The sequence below is a fragment of the Diorhabda carinulata genome, chromosome 7, assembly GCF_026250575.1.
Source record: "Diorhabda carinulata isolate Delta chromosome 7, icDioCari1.1, whole genome shotgun sequence".
Classification (NCBI taxonomy): domain Eukaryota; kingdom Metazoa; phylum Arthropoda; class Insecta; order Coleoptera; family Chrysomelidae; genus Diorhabda; species Diorhabda carinulata.
In genome coordinates, this window is record NC_079466.1 from 22879969 (window position 1) to 22896654 (window position 16686).

General features: G+C 33.3%; 1 protein-coding gene across 7 annotated transcripts in view; it reads right to left on the reverse strand.

Annotated features, from left to right (window-relative positions):
- Positions 1-16686, reverse strand: part of LOC130896390 (uncharacterized protein CG43867) — a 291476-nt gene that overhangs the window by 62848 nt on the left and 211942 nt on the right. The window contains exon 1 of one of the 7 annotated variants that reach the window (XM_057804430.1): positions 15332-15533. The exons of 5 other annotated variants lie outside the window; for them this stretch is intronic. The gene's annotated coding sequence lies outside the window, so the exon portion shown is untranslated. Of the gene's footprint in view, positions 1-15331; positions 15534-16686 lie in introns of those variants that run through there. One more of the 7 variants, XM_057804431.1, reaches the window with a different exon arrangement.

Sequence of the window (16686 nt, forward strand, 5' to 3'; positions counted from 1 at the left end):
GAAAAGTACGGTTAACTTATGATAAAATATGACAGAGCATATTAATCTTGAGTGTTCGTATAGATCACATCTCGTAAAAACACATTTAACGTTCAATTTCCAACTCAAAAATGGTTAAATGTTGAGTTTTAGTATGTTTAGCGATGGTGAAATAATAAATAAAGCTTTTTCTCATGTAACATTTTATAGGTAAGTTATTAAGATATTTCTCAATTATTCACATGTTTTAATTTGAGCCTGGAAAGTTACTGAATAGTATAAGTTATAGTCATTCGAACTTTTAAATAAATTTTTTGCTTAATAACTTGTGGGGCCAGGTTAACAGCCTATCTCCCAGAAAACAGATAACTAGTTCACACCTAGCACTGATTGGAGGCCCCACAACTTCAATTAACAGATGGAGATCCTGCCAAAACCCACTTAACGCACTACAGGCTTTATTTCAATGATTTTACCATACCAACGATTTAATTCTACATTTGAAATTTTTGTTGAACCATAAATCGCAAATGCGAATGTATCAGCTGATTAGAGAGCTTAATCTTCAAAGTAGAATTAATTTCAGTTTAGCAAGATTTATAAGCGGTATTTATCTAGAACACATCAACTACTTAGTCAAAACTTCGAACGGTATATCGTTAATATTTATTACCGACTGGTTATTAATTTTGTACACATGAACGTTAAATCTAGTAGCTGCCTAGTCAAATGATAATCAAGATTAAATTTCCAAGTTTGTATACCAAATCAACATCTTCTTATCTCTATTCCACGTCCCTAACACCGTCAACATACGTTAATCGCCGATCTCATTAACGAGATACAAACAACGTTAACTAACGCCAACAGTTTCGTTAACTTCGGAACTCACCTGTCATAAATAAGGGAAATACATATAAAGTTGTGATTTTAAGTTGCCTTCTATATTAAAGAATGTATAATTATCCGACGATTCACAATATTAATATTGATAACAATAATGGAAAACCTACAAACACTTGGAATTTCAACAAACTAGATCATTGGACCACAAGCAGGCAACAGTCAATCAACAACTATGTCATGCCTCTTTTAATGTACTTTTTTGGAATCATAAAGTGGACGAAAATAGAACTAGAGGGTATTCAGAACGAAGAACAACGAAATCATCCACTATAATAGCAACATCACCCCGAAAAAAGAGATGAAAGAGGCTTAATTGATATTAATCAGAAACCTAAGTCCTACATTTGCCTTCAAGTTAGCATTAAAGGGCGAGAAGCTGAAAAAATCCTATTCCCAAAGACCGAGGGCTTCAATATGACCAAGATTAAAATTAACTAAGGACCACCAGAAGAATGTGATTACGGATCCGACCACTCAATCAAAAGTGCAACATCATTCACCAGAAACTTCTCAATAAGTTTGGTTGCCTCAATACTTATACGTCGTACACAGGTACCAGCCGCAGATGGTGCTAGAAAACGATAATTTTAGATTTGCATGTAATATTTATAGACTATAAAAAAGCTTTTGATCGTATTAATAGGAAACGTTCATAGAAGGTGATGGGAGAAAAGGGAATCTTCCCAAAACTTATTAAATTTATAAAAAGTACCAATAACAACTCTAATACCAAAATTGTGACAGAAAACGGGCTAACAAAAGTAAATACAATAGAAAGAACGGATGAATAGAATTTGGAAATACATTATCCCAAAACAGTAGGATGAGCTGTTGACCTGGAGCTTCTGGCAAGGGATAAGAGACGAATTTTAGTACCACAAATAATGAGAGGAGATAATTTCGAAAGGTAAAAGATTTCAAGGAAAAGACGAAGAGGATATTCGAATATTAGAGAGAGATCTCAAAGAAGATACTGGAACCAATCCAGATAGACGGAGGACAACTGAAAAGGTAAATGAATCACGAGATCAAGAACAAGATGAATGAAGATAATATAGTGATAAAATCTAAAGGATTGAATGGTTTGGACATATACGAACAAAAGATCCGAAATCCTTGATACGGAAGATAACAGAGTGGACGCCAGCCATGTGACCGCCAAGAGGTCAACCCGAAGCACGGGGGAAACAACATGTAATGCAGGATATTTCACCAGTGGGAGTAAGAAACTAAAGACAAACGTGTAGAATAGAAAGGTAAATTCATCCCAATTTCCCTGTATGTTATCAAATTTTCTGGTACTAAACGAAACCTCTGGCTTCGTTATATTCTATGCAATTTCTTTAATTTTTTTTGCAGCATTTATATGGTTCGAAAACCATTTATTATTAATCGAATGAACTACTCTGAAGGACCATTATGTACTCCATAAAATGAATCATAAATTTGAGCTTGTGTGAGTCTTTCCACAACGGAATAACGAAGCAAACTTAATAAATAAGCAGCTAGCCGATGAATGAATTTTCAAATAAAGCAGTGTTGATAAGTTAAATTTGTAAACCTCAAAAAAACCTTGTATAAAGAGAAATTATTAATCAAACTGTTCCCACTCTCCTTAAAAGCTTATTATTCATGTTTACTATCCAATCCCGTTACAAATTCCAACCCATAGAAAAACACTATCGATTTATGTCACGAAAAGGTTGAATTATCGTTTTCAAAGGTACTTCAGCAGTATTAGAATTCGGACAAACTTATTATTGAAGTTAAGCGAACTGATCGATGAATTACGTTTTTTGTAATTTTCAGAAATATACAGAATTGGTTCGTAGAAAAGTAAGAAAAACTGAAGGTATCGCATGTATATGAAACAAAAAGAGAAAGGAAACAGTAAAATACAAAGGAAGAAACTTCTCATTGAAGGTTGGCGTCTCTGTCCCTCGCAACATGAAACAATTCTCCGACGCTGAGATTTGTCCATTCTCTTATGATTTCTTCTTCCTGCTGATCCCTTTCTTTCCCTCTTGGTAAGATGTGTCCTATGTTTTTCTTATCCTAATAATTGTTAACAGCTTTCTATTGCGACCAATGCGTCTTAGTACTTCGTCGTTATTGATTCTGTCAGTTCAGGGTATCTTCAGGATGCGTCTATAGAGTCACATCTCAAAGTTTTTTCATCATTTGAGCTTTCAAGGTCCAAGTTTCCACTCCGTACAGCAGTACTGACCACACATTTCTTGGGCTATTAGATCGTCGTCGACAACAATTATTATCTGATGTTTTTCCAACTACTAGGAGTGATTCTTACTGACCTTTAAGCAACAGAAAAGCAACCATTCTAAAGCTGCAAGCAAACAACATAAACAAAATGATAAAATTTGACATTTTTACCATTAAGTATATCATTTTTGTCACCCATAGTTCGTGTTTTTGATAATAAATTGTATGACTGCTTTTAATTTTATTCCACTGATAGTATACATTTTTTTTCTGACTTAAATACCCTCCAATGAGTGCGTGGACACACTGGAGGAAATATAAATGAAATACTTTACGTACTTGCTAAAGTAGAGGCGGCTAAACCCTTTATAAGATCTGAACACTTTTTGTGGAACCAGTTACAGAACAATAGAGAAAAAGTTGGAGAAGAAGGTAGAGGGATAAAAAACTAGTTACTGGAAGAATCTAGGAGGAATAGGAAAGGTGAAAATAGTCCTGGAAATAGATGATAGATGATGATAGGTTTAGCAGAGAATTCAACGTTCAGATTCTGTTAAGCTGGGGTCGACACCTATTCATATTTTCTTGAAGTATTGAGCACCACAGAGCTCCAGAGCATTGAGCATATTGAATGCGATTTCTTCATGTTCAGGAAGAAATTCCATTTGAAGACTGAGGCAGAAAATGGGAACGACACCTTCATTCATATTCTCTTGAAGTATTGAGCACCACAGAGCTCCATAGCATTATATCTACGAAACTTTGAACTAGTAAACGAACTAGATCTCTAGCAATTGGAGCAATTCCACATTTCGAACTTTCTAAAAGAAGTGGAATTGATATACCAGCTGAGTATCACCAAAACCACGACATGAGAAGGGGACAATCGAAAGCACAATGATCGTCTGATGAAGTTTTTAGACTAATTAACTTGAAAGTCCATCTCGTTGGACTTAACCAGACCTCGTCTCGTAAGTTACAGGCGCCAGAGATCGATACGCGTGGGTAGACATTATAAATAATCTTTCTTATGTGTAAAGAGCCTTAGAAAGTTGATAATACACAAAACAGGACCAGTTATTACATATACGAGTAGAGCCGAAAACATGTAGCTGACACAGAAGAACGGACAGGGACTTCGAATATTGGAAAGAAGGATCTTAATGGATCGGTGAGTGGGATGTAGAGTGTGTGAGTCCAGTGGTTATTGGTTAACTTTTTAGAAGTCGGTAGATCGGAACTCATGGAAATAGAGAGATGAAAATATAAACTTTGCATTTACGCATTTGTTATAAATAATTGTATGTTATTTGTTTCAGTAACTTAAGATGTAGGTTTTGTGTACTAAATAGTGAATAGTCTATATTATTGAAGACAAGTTTTTCCACTTTCATTATTTTGAAAACTCACGTTGTTTGTTACTTCAAAATAATTATTATGCAACTACTTACTCATCCTGTTCTGGTACTTTTCTCTTTTGTAGTTTCGTAAAACGAAGTGTTATATTACGAAAGCTCTTATATTCTCTTTTATTTGTGTTCCTTTTTGGCTACAAACACATCTTTAGACTGTAAAATCAGTCTACTTTAAAATCCCACATAACTCTACGGCATAAGTAGACCAGTGAAGTAGAAAATACGTTATTCGACACTCTTTCTGGTTCTCCGTGGGGCTAAATATTGATTAGAGAGTGTTGTGCGACCCACATTCGCTGTCATCAGGTCGTCAAGCAAAGTCGGGGTGACTCTTTTGATCCTTTTTTACGGGGGACACATACGAATATGTCCCCTACCGTTGACGACTTTCAATATCGAAAAAAAAAACGAGATTGTGATTTGAATGATTGAGTGAGTGACCATCGACGTGGACGGGGTAAATGTCGAAGAAAATTTATATTGAAAAGTTGTTATACAGAACGAACCCCGACGCCTACTCATATATAAAATATCAAACGAAATTATCTTTATCGAGTGTACGTTTTTAATGAAACCGTAATTTCTAGACCCTAGGTTTGTATAGAAAACTTTTTTTTATATTTTTTTCATACATTTTCTGTATTTTTATATTTCACGTAAGTTTTGTTATTATTAAGTTCCACTTTTCGTTCGTGATAATATCAAAATTTAACAAGTAAGGAATCATGTATCGTGTCGATTTTGTTGTGCAAAGGACTAAGCCTTCACATCCTTTGGAACTTTGAGACACTAAGGAACTCCACAGCCCTACACCTGGGAGTATATAAAATAGAAGATGAAGAACTTTGGCAACATACATCCATAGAAAAACAAGGACATGCACAAGGAAACAAACAAGTACCTAAGTGTCCTTAAAATGTATTTAGTGTTATCAAAATTGAGATCAAGAAGATAAATGATGACTTTAATAAGAAACCTACAGTTTCCTGAAGCCGAATAAATAATTTGAGACAAACGAATAGTCATTGTCTTCCTTGGGTATTAGTTGGTTCAGCCACTTACTTAATCGACCTTTTCAGGTGTAAATCTTGTTGGAGGTTAATTATAAAGTGATATCTTTGAAGTTTAAATTGTCTTCATGTTATGGTTTGTTTTATTCTTTATTTTCTCCTTTCTGTAACCTGTATTTCGTCAACTGTCGATAGGGGTATGATTACTTTTTAAATAATTCAGTTTTTATTTGTTTTGGTTTTTTCTTTGTGGCTAAAAACTGTCTTGATTACGTTGAATGAACTTATACTTGATCCACCCTCTTTCTTGGTGTAATTATTCCCACTTCGGGCGCTTCTCTTCATCATATATTTCGTTTATTACAATTTTCAGTGTTTCTGTTATTTCCATTTCTGCATTTGCTCCAGCTTCAGTGCCCTCTCTAGTTTTAGTTTCTGTATTATCTGTTATATTTCTTTTGTACTCATTTTACCTTTTGTTGCTTAGGTTTCTGCTACTTCTGCTTCGCCTGCTTGTCCCTTTATTTTTCGCCTCCCACAAATCCCAACTTCTCATGATATCATCTTCTTTTGTTATTATATCTTATTTTGCATCCTTAATGTTTGTGAGTTAGTTTTTCTTCATTAAAAAAAACATCAAACTGATCTGGTATTTTGTTTGGACTGGGTACGCTCGACAAATTATTTTTGATGATGAAATAGTTCAGCGGGATAAGGTTGGGACTTGGGAGATCAATTTACGTTATCTCTACGTGAAATGGTCTTATAAGGGAATAATTCGTTACAAGCTTCAATTTATTGATCTAATGTATGGAAAGTGGCCACGTTTTATTGTAACTACGTTTTAGAGTTGAAATATTGAAATCCTGGTGACTCTAGACTTACAAATATTAGTAATTAAGGTCACTAGGCACATTGGACGTTTGGTATCGTCGATCATCATGAAAATGAAGACCGACTATGTCTTTATAAGTGGTCCTCATGTATTCATTTTTGATTCTTCCTGTCCGGTCCTGTATAGAGATTTCTCAACATAACTATACGATTGAAAGCTTGTGTTTTTACCAATACATTCACCCTTGCCCTTGCACCAATTGAATTTTGTACGCTTTTAAATATTTTTCTTCCAAATTGAATGTAAGAATGATTTTTTAATGATCACTAATTGATTTAGCTTTTGTTGCGAAAAAGCTCGCGAAATGTGTCCTTTGGCCGGGCCTGTTTAGCTACAATGAAATTCTGAAATTCGGCGAATTCATGCGGCGCCTTTAATCTGTTTTTTATGAATGGCGGACGCGCCTTTGATGTTTCCTTTCCGAACTTTTTATTAAAGAAGGCGATTTATTACAGTATTTCTTCTAAATAATTTCTAAGAAAGTCTATGTATTTATTTCTTTTGTTTCTTTTTGTTCTAGAACTTTGTAGAATTTTATTTAGGTATATAAATGATTTGTGAATACGCAGTTAGTTATTTTCAAATCAATAGTCGTAACGAAAAGAACGAATTAGTAAAAGTAATCGCAGATATTGTTTAAGTGATAATTATAAGTAAATTATTATAAGTTTATATGATTTTTTTATTGATTAAACTTGGAACTATAGGAACAAAAAGATATAAATTGAGTGTCATACGACCTTAATGACATTATACATTTTGAGTTGGCAATGTGCGGGAATTATAACAGCCGCATCGAAGAAAAAAAAACTCACGAATGGAATTATTTATTTGGGTAGAAGGTTCTCGCCGCCACATTGACAGTTTAATCAAAGACTGTTACGTCCTTGCTAGCAATAACATATCGACCAATTTCCTCAGCTATAAATCGTAAACACTGAACGCCAGCCGATCAAATGAAATGGTTCTTTCTGTAAGAATGTGTTGCATTATTCGTCTGAATAAGTAAATGTACTTAGAACGATTGGTTCTGCTTTCCGAAACATTTTTCATCGTGTCAGAACAATCTTTTCTATTCTCTAAATTGTCTCTAAATTTTCTATTTTGAATTTTACTTGTTGCAGTTTATACAATACCAAGATATTATTTTAATATTACACCTGGGCATTACGCTCAAACGCACCTAAAATAATTATATTCATTCAGGACAAATTTTTATTGTGAAATTTACTTATTTTATTCAATATTTTTACGAACTCGTCCCCAATAAGGGCCGCGAGGCCGGCCCTGTGCGGTTATAAAATATAGAATTTGGCGAAATCGGATTCGTTTGAGGTTTTAATCGAAGCAACGAATTTTTTAATAATAATAAAAATAAATTGAGTGGAAAACAATGGAGATCTAAGAAAATTCATAATAAATACTGGAAATAACCACTTCTAGCCTAAATACAGGAGCGTAGCGTACGTGTCATTGATTTGAGGTGTCCACGCTATTTGAATATCAAATTTTTGATAACAAATATGGGTGTCTTGTAGACTGATGATTTAAGGTAACCCCATAAACAGAAATCGCAGGGATTTAACTCTGGTGATCGAGGAGGTCAATGTTGGAGCTCTCCTTGACCGGTTGGGATAAGTTTACTATACATTATAGCAAAAATCACATGTTTTGTCTGATATTGAGTGCGATTTCTTCATTTTCAGATCATTTTTGATAAAACCGGTGTCACAAATTCCATTTGAAGAATGAGGCAGAAAATGTGGCCCAATTAAGTTATACCCTACAATACCAATCTATACGTTGACTGAAAAAACATTTTGAAAATGGTGCTATATAATCTGATGGGAATTATTATATAATCTGAACAAGCAAAACTTTACTTATGAATTACCCTGCAAATTTTTATTATTTATTACCCTATATATTTCGAAGTACTTTTTTGGTTGATTGGTAAAAATCGTCTATAAATAAGAAAATCCGTATGATGTTTACTTTAATCTGTAGATGAATTTGTAATTTTACAAGATTTTCAAACAGTTTCTCAAACAAGATGTTGTCTCTCCATTGATTTACTTTTTGGGTTAAATGACACGTGAAAACAAAAATAACACTAAACAAACATAATTTCTGTGGAAACCTCTCGAAGAAACAACTCCGCCGACCCTACGTTAGATAAATTGTACAAACAACAATTTCCGAAAGTATACATCTAACGAAATACAAGCATTTTTTCCTCGGGAAAAGAAAATTCAGCCTTTTTCCGATTCCTGTCGCGTAAGAAAAATTTCACCCGCTAAGTAAACATCATTAATAAAAGCAATTTAGTGCCGTGTCGCTTTTCTCTAGATTTCCTTTAAATTGTCGAAAAAGAAAAGAGGTGAATGCGCGCTACCCCAAAGTTCTGGTCGGAAAAGTTTACACACTTTGAAAACTTTTAAATTCAATATTCATGATCTGACGTGGAAAAGAAAAAGGGTTGTTCTGATTTATCTGCACTGAAAGAAAGTACATTTAATTTCGAGAGTTCTCCAGATAATAAAATACAATGTCTGGCTTTCCAGTCTTCCTCCTGTCTAAGTCACTTCATTCTTCTTAATTCATATACAGGGTGTCCCGGCAGTCGTATAAAATGAAGGATGGTCCATAGTAGAGGATGAATATATCGATGATTTCAACGGATTTGCCATTCGATTTTAAACGCTTTCAATTTCCGGTACGTTTGGACTTTGCAATAACCATAAATAAATCGCAAGGCCAGTCGTTGGCAGTTGGCAAAATCAATTTGATTCGCACATGGACAATTATACGTCGCGTGTACGCGCGTCGGAAAATCGTCAACTTTGTTATTCACGCACCACAAAATAGAACAAAAAACATAGTTTATTAAAAAGCTTTAAATTGATTAACAGACTGTGTAATAACTGTGTGTATCTGTCAATATCAAATTGAAACCTTATAAATAGACAGTATTTCGAGTAAACTCTGTTTTGTACATAGAACATCACGTGTAATTAATAGAAAATAATTATAAAACTTCATTTTCAATGTTTTAAGTTTATTTTATACAAAAGTTTAGGTCTTTTATTGTAATGTTCATATTAGTCTGGATTACGTATATAAATATAAAACTTCAATCTCTTGACTATTCATTCCAAACCTTAATCACCTATTACCAGGTGACCGTGCTAGACAAGCGGCTTAAACCCATCTGGGAAATATATTTACGCATGAATTGAGAGACTCTCACTAAAATTTTGATCATTTTGGACGCTTAGGTTCGGCGTTATACTTCGAGGTGTCAAGTGTCAGTCGGCTGACAGCAGACGTCAGGCGACGAGTTGCAGACGATGATTATGTGTTAATGTGATTACGGATGAAATATTTACCAATTGAGATTAGTATTAGGATGTCGTTTAGAACTCATCGAGCAATTTTAGTATTAGATGACAGAGGAGAAGAAACAAAAACAAAGAACGCCATCAATATCATCTCTATCGAAGTCTTAGAAGCCACCATAAGATAAAATAGAATTTATGCAGATACCTGTTGATTATTTGATTCAATTTTATTAAGTATCATAATAAATCAATAGCGAAGAAGGAATTGCAAGATTCCAAACTTTTCTGATGAGAGGTTAAATGAAACCTAGATAATATACTATGTACTCGCCCTTATCCGCTAGGGTCGTCCGATTAATGGTCCTAATGATAAAAGAACAACGAGATATCAACCTCGAAGCATTAAATAAAATTTCTAGGCTCTTAGTCCAAAAATCACCTCACTACACTACACTACACACTATTGAAGTGTTTCCTACCATCTCTTGACGAGATTTTCAAGGTTAGACATTTTTCTAGTCTCTTTTGACAGTTAGGTATAGTCGGGAACAGTGATCAAGATTATTCTAAACGACACGCAGTCATTCAACACTGATAATACCTGAGGATAATAAATAAATGAAGCTAATATTTATAACAATGTTTAAATTTCTTAAAGGTAGTGGAAATAAGTTTCTACTACCTTAATTTCAATCGTGATTTCGTTTACTTAGACTCTTCTGACTCAGAATATTTTAATAGTGCAGTGATTTTCGTTTCGTTTTAATCATTTTTTTCTTAGCTTTTGTAGACAATCATTTGTGTCATTAATTTACTTGACATTAAGTTATGTATGATTTAGTTTTCGATGAAATAAAGTTTGATTCATACTCGAGTGGCGCTGCTTAGCGGATAAAATCGAATTTTCAACCAATATTTCAGTTTTTACTTCATTGAAAGGTTTTAAAATTAATTATATGTATTTGTAAATTTGTAATTCTTATTCTTAAAATCTTTTTTTGTCAAAATCTGGAAAAATGAGTGACTCCAATGGAATAATTGGTGTATATTAATTTATGAAAATATAGAAAAAAACATATTGTTGGTGAAGTTAATAGAAAATTTCCCGGTGAACGCTTTGAATTGCCCGGAAAAACCCTCCAACTTCCATTGATGATTTTGAGAATTCAGAAAAAGGCATACCTTGAAAAGAATCTTAGAAACAGTAAAAAATGAGAAACTGGGATGAATTTTACTGGCAAAATAGATTCGTTTGGGAGACTGATTGAAAGAATGAGATTCAAATGGAAAAGAACTGAAGATAACAGTTTTAATGGACGACATAAAAGCAAAAGATTTGAATATTCAAGAAATTTGAGAAAATACACAAAAGGGACGGTCAATTTTATATACTACTATCTGTGTTGATAAAATTAGAACATTTTAAAGTTGTTTCAACTCCCATATAGTGATCCCCCACCCCCAGTCTGAATACTTAATAAAATTTTAAGTATTTTTTCACATTCTGGATTTCTGTCCCGCTCAATTTTTCGTTGGAAACCTCGTATAATAATTTATTGTCTCTCTTATGTAACGTATCACCTGCTAAATTGAAATTTTCTTTGCATTTCAATGATTTAAAAGGAAAACTTATCTATAAAAATCAATTTTCGACGTCTGTCAGTGTATAAGATAACGTTTTTTTATATCGAATTTAAAATTACATACAATGAGCTATTCAAAACGTCTTTAAAACTCGAAAAGGAGGCACTTATTAAATATTCAGTTACTTTATAAATATTTCAAATATTTCTGTCAAAGAAAACAAAGAACTGCGGAGCTCTGTAACGATAAAAAGCGTATAGCTAAGAATATTCTCCATTTTCTTGTGAGGTACAATGAACTGTACGTTGTCGTCGGAAAAACTCAAAGAAAAGCTTCGACGAGAAAAATAACCTAGCAACGCTACTCACAGGTAAGTACTCCAAGACAAATATTTAGACTATTTTAATAAAATTTCGCGAAACGTAATTTGAAACCCGACGACATTCATCCGATTCTATTCCCTTGAATATTTTCTTGGAGGAACTGAGCTGAATAGCTTGATTAACTCCTTACAATGGGGGGCTGATCGTCGACATTATCTCTTAATTTTCATGGATAAATCTACATTTTCTTATCCTATGTTTGAACATTGAAACCGGCGGTGATGGACTTAGTTTTACTGAAAATTATTACTGGAATAATGGTTAGCGTTTCTATAGTGAAGATAATATATAAGAGAAATTTTACATTTTAACGAAAATCAAAGTATTAATATATTAAATAAGTTTTCAAACAAACTTCTATCCCAAAACGCCATTTATAGTTATAATCCTCTTATAAAATGTCTTAATACTACACAGAATAATTCTGTTACATCATTTTCTTGCTGCCACTGGTGCTCGAAGGTGGATGACCTGAAAGCGAACGATCTTCAAGCGTATTGGCAGATCTTCCATTAGAGGTGAGCGAATTAGTTGAAGATCGCATAGGTAGCTCATTTTGAGCATTAGAAAGCTGTCGATGCCATGGATGCACCGTTTGCTCACTCCGAACTAAGAGCGCAACCGCGAGACCAGTTCAGAGCAGTGTTTGCCGTTGTTTAAGTGCAATCTGAAGGAGTTTCTGCGTTGATAAATAGCATCAAAGATCAAGGAGCAATGGCAACAGTGGAATTCGAACTGAAAAAGTACTCCAAATAAGTGAAAGAGCAGAAAATGGTATGACCATCGTATTTTGGGGTTCGCTAGGTGTTGTCTACACCTGGAGACGAGCAAAGCAGTCATGGGAACGTACTATATAGAATTATTGGGACAATTCTATGTCTATTTGGAATGAAAACGACCCTATTTGGCTAAAAAACAGTGCCACCAAGATAATGTATATCTATCCTCGCCGTGACCAAATTCGTCGAATCGGTTACAAACTACATATTCAACCAAATTTCCAGATTTGGCTTCATGTGACTTTTTTTGTTCGGAAACTGCAGAAATATGAATCTAAAGAGCAGGTAATCACCACCATTTTGCAAACAACTACAAGACGTATTTTTTAAACGATTTAGAGAAGTTGGAGCACCTCTGGGTCAATTGTATTGAATTGAAAAGAGACTTTATTGTGGAATATATTGTCTTTTTCTAACATTTTCGTTTTTATTTGGTAGGTAGTTTTTATCGCAGCACCCTCGTATGTATATATCGAAGCGGTATAGAATACCAACTAATTAAGTAAGTTTGGCAATGATTAATTTATGGTATCAGTATTTTAATTGGAAATATGTATATATCTTCATTTTATATTGTTGTTTAGATATTTTTTCTTGACACTATATTTTCCCCAACCACGTTTAAACTGCGCAAAACTATTACAAAACGAATTTTTCATAATTAATTTCAGTAGATACCATGAATTCTCGTTTGTATCGTCTATTGACCAAAAATGTGTGTCCTTAAGCTTTCATCGTAGTTTTTAACAATTATATAAGATAAAATTAGATAGAAAAACAATAATTCCATACTATTTTTTTTTTCACACGACTTTGACGATGCTAATTTGAATAGAAAATGTTGATGACTGCGCACAGGTAAACAAATATTCTACCCCATACATATATTATTTAATTTTGTTTCTGTTGTACAAAATAGCAAAATTTTGTTTGTTAAAACAAATTATATGAGTTAAGAAAACCATATGACTAATGACTCTTGACGTGGATGTAGAATTAAAAAAGCTTTTTAATTAATCATTCATAGTAAACTTTTCGTTATACCATAATGTCTTCAGTGAATTCAAGTATATTTTCTTTATTAATGTTCAAATATCGATAGAGCATTATATAAATTGTGAAAAAAGATCAATAATACATTATAACTTTACGACATTTTTATCGAAATGGTGACAGGAACGAAAAGAATATTCCCTATTTTGATAGGATCGTGATAATCACATTGCCCACGAATAAGGTATAGCGAATTGAATTTTTTTATCAAATTATTACTTTTTTCAAAAACCTATCGTCTTGAAATTTTGCAAACTGTCTCTCTTGATACAATAAAAACCTTTTACTCCAATTTTAATAGATAACGCTACAAGAATCAAAAGAAATTTATAATTACACCAGAAGATGGAATAACTAACAATGGACATGGTCTTGGACTTGGACGTCTTATAGATGCTCAAGATTTTGATAAAGTATGTCTGCTGTATAAACATATGAGTATGATAGCTCCAATTGCAAGAAAGATTATTCCTTGTAGAACATCACTCATAATATACTAACAAATTGAGTCTGGAGTACCCCAAGGATACCATACTAAGCCCCTATATCTTCACAGACGACATAACAATGCTAGCCTCTCACCACAACCCAGAAAAAAAAAATAATTTAAATAATATAGAAGAAATAGAAGCCAAATTACAGTCTCAAAGACGTATCTTCTAAATTGTTTCAAGTAATCTGTGTCAAAAAAATGGTCTACCCTGTACAATATCTACAAAAATGACACTTATGAAACAAATTTTTTCATGAATACTTAGTCGCTTCTTTTCTCTATCTAATGACGTAAATTGAGAATCTCTATGGGCTCTAGTTTAGAAATTATGGAAATTTTTATGGAAGCAAGTCAATTTTTTTAAAAATTTTTATAATTGAAAACACCTCCAACTTTGGTGTCTTATAAATCGATTTATACTAACTTTTAGGGATCTATTTAATTTTTTAATGAATATATGACAATTATTTTATCAATTTATATGTATTATTAAATTACAGTCTCAAAGACAGTCTGTGTCACAAAAATGTTTCTTTCGAGATCTACCCTGTACAATATCTACAAAACTTAAATTTAGGAAACAAATTTTTTATGACTATTTAGTCACATCTCTTCCCTATCAAATGACGTAAATTGAGTGTGTCTGTATTCTAAAGTTTCGAAATAAGGCAAATTTTTATGAACAAGAAACGATTTTGCTTTCAATTTACACTAAAACTCCAGTTCCATAAGAAAAGATACTAATCATTAATATAAGTCTTTAGCCAAATTAGATTTGAAATGTAAAATAGCTTCGATAGCTTACATAAAATGTGATATTTTTCACATATTTTTAATTGAAAATTCAAATATAATACATAAGTCGAAAAATCAAACTATCGAGTAGCGAACTTAGTTTTTCACTTTTCAAAAACTGACAAAGTTACCGCAATTGTTATTATTCACATGAAATTTTAAGTTTTCTAGCACCAATAATGCAAAAAAGTATTTTCTAATTTTTTGACTTATGACACTATTTGAGCGCAGGTGCCGTAATTAGATACAAGCAATAGCTGATGAATTTCTTTGCTTTGGTCATTAAATTGAAATTTATACCCATCAACTGGGTTTTTTTTTCATGTAGTAATGTATAATAATTATTATTTTATTATTGAATTTGAATTAAATAAAACTCAATACCAACAATAAATATACATACACAGTACGTTTTGTCGCAAACGTGCCATATTTTCAGTACTTGCTATTAAAATGAATTATTAAAAAAACCTTCCACCTTTTCCACACAATTTCATGATTATATTTCGGCACTCGGAAAAATATCCACCCACCCATAAAAGAAGAAAATTAAATATACAAAAAGCGCACAGAAAATGAAACAGTAAAATCGCGACTTCCGTAAGCTTCGTCAGAAAGTACGCGGGACACTGAAAGCGGCGGGGAAATCAGCCGAAAAGCATGAAGCTTGAAAGCTTACTGGTTCGCTGGCGAGAGAGAGCCGAAAAACAGCTACACGGCTACGGCGGAAAAGCTCAAAGTTCGGCAAACACGCCGGCTTGCGAATTGGCATGCGCCATATTCACACAAATCTAATCTATAACATCACATCATGTTCTCTACACAATTCAATATAAGAACGGATGGACAGGTGCTAGGATGGATAGGGTGATGAGTTTTGGGAGAGATTTTCGGTTATGGGCGATGCCGTTAATTCCATTCGAAGCAACAAGCGGATCAACTAGATTGAAGATTTCGGTGATAGACTTAAAATTGCTCATGCTTGTGATTAGGATCACAATGAAAAATTGAATATAAATCAATTCTCAAAATCATCAGTTCATTGTGAGTTCGGCGACACCCACTTTGAAAAGATATTTCGTATTTTATATCTTCAATGTCTCAGCTAACTAAATAGGCCTCATTTCCGAAATTATTTTGTGGTTTTTCTCAATATTTTCATCGGTGACTCTTTGGGGAGTGCGCTGCGTGCATCTTCTTCGGTGCTCGTTTCGCCTCGTTTAAACTTATCAAAACCTCTTTTCGATGGTTAATTTTCCTGGGGTAAAGTATCCATTTTTACCAATTGAACCGCTTCATTTAAAATGATATAAGGCACAGAAGAATAATAAGACAGCTGTCAAATTTATACACAGCTAATCTACGTCAAAATGTCCGCCGTGGGGTAAACAATCGACTTTCTCGTTAGTACCTATGTTGGCTTTTCCTGATTTTTCCCGATAGTGAGGAATGTTTTTATATACTTTGTAATGTCAAGAGGACTACAAAGATGATTTTTACATCTATTTCAGTGGAATTACTACAGCGGAAACTCAGTAGTTTTGCAGTTTTTTTTAGTCAGTTTGTAAGTAAGCTTTTAAGTAATTCACAAGACTTAGTTTTTTTGGAAATTGATTTCCATTGTTGCGTTCAGGTTTATGAAACATGAGTTAGTACTTTTTAAGGCTGCAAAGTGATAACTTAGTGACAGTACAAGGACAAATTCAAAACTTTTTTCACTAGATGAGATATCTAGACAGAATTCCGCTCATTTTCCACAAGCTTCCAATAAAATTACTTTTTGAAAAGTCATTTCGCAATAAAACTGCAAATCATAACTACACAAAACATACA